We start from the raw sequence: 721 nt of genomic DNA on the forward strand, positions 1-721 counted from the left end.
GGGGGGGGGGGGGGGAATCGATGCTGATGGGTGAGGCTGGGGAGGGGGGCAGTGAGGGTAAATAAGGACTATTGTGTGAGTCTATAGGTTGGTACTGAAAATTCAGAGCATCCTGGTGAAAAAGTTCCTCCTCTCTGAGCAGATTTCTGCATCGTGAGGACACTGGGTTCAGAGGTGAGACTCTGATCCTCAAAGTTTCTCCAGAACTAAAGAACGGCCTCATGAGGTCTAAAACTCCAACTGCTCCTTACAGAGGCGTGTTTTGGCCCAGGTCCTGAAGGACCACGTTCAGGGTTCTGCTGGAAAGGAAGTACTGCTCAGCATCGCAGTCTGGCTGACAAAGACTTGTATCTTAGCTGAGATATTTCATCACCTGCAGCCAAACGCTACGGCGGACAATAATGTTTCTGTCTGAGCCATTGGCAAAAAGTAATTAATGTTTGTTTACACTGAATGAACCTTCGGAGGTGTGGAGAGGTGAGGCTGAGGGGGTGGACATCTGCAGAGGAGGGGCAGGGGTATGGAGAGAAAATGGTTCCAAATTACCTGTGCGTGTGTAAAAATATTTGAGCGTGTGTAAAAGGATTTGTGCGTGTGTAAAAATATTTGTGTGTGTGTAAAAATGTATTTGTAACTCGTGTAAGCATCTTTGTGTGTAAGTTTGGATAGTTGTATCTGTGAAAAATGATTGTAAGCCTTAAAAAGAAAATAAACCTTTTCC

This window comes from Kryptolebias marmoratus, linkage group LG1 (genome assembly GCF_001649575.2).
Source record: "Kryptolebias marmoratus isolate JLee-2015 linkage group LG1, ASM164957v2, whole genome shotgun sequence".
In the NCBI taxonomy this organism is placed as follows: domain Eukaryota; kingdom Metazoa; phylum Chordata; class Actinopteri; order Cyprinodontiformes; family Rivulidae; genus Kryptolebias; species Kryptolebias marmoratus.